General features: G+C 35.7%; 1 protein-coding gene across 1 annotated transcript in view; it reads left to right on the forward strand.

The window, feature by feature from the left end:
• The window catches only part of LOC107683392 (rap1 GTPase-activating protein 2-like), a 16,275-nt gene that overhangs the window by 13,146 nt on the left and 2,770 nt on the right, over positions 1-359 (forward strand). The window lies entirely within an intron of this gene.

The following is a 359-nucleotide window of genomic DNA, read 5'->3' on the forward strand; positions in this document are numbered from 1 at the left end:
TTCACTGCAGAGGATCCATTGGTGAGCAAGTGATGTAATGCTAAATTTCTCCAATTCTGTTCAGATGAAGACACAAACTCGTCTACATCCTGGATGGCCTGAGGGTGACAAAATTTTCAGCAAATTTGTATTTTTGAGTGAACTTACTTTAAAAACTGGAAAATTTGAAATATTGAACACTAGAATGTTAAAATTTTTTACTAAAATAAACAAGTTTAAATGAACACGCCACTATTTTTGAAAATAGGCTTATTTTCCAACACCACTAGAGTTAAACAGTTGAGTATTACCGTTTTCGAATCCATTCAGTCGATCTCCGGGTCTGGCGGTAGCACTTTTAGCTGCAGCTTAGCATAGAT

Source organism: Sinocyclocheilus anshuiensis, unplaced genomic scaffold, assembly GCF_001515605.1.
Source record: "Sinocyclocheilus anshuiensis isolate Anshui unplaced genomic scaffold, SAMN03320099.WGS_v1.1 scaffold1170, whole genome shotgun sequence".
Lineage (NCBI taxonomy): Eukaryota > Metazoa > Chordata > Actinopteri > Cypriniformes > Cyprinidae > Sinocyclocheilus > Sinocyclocheilus anshuiensis.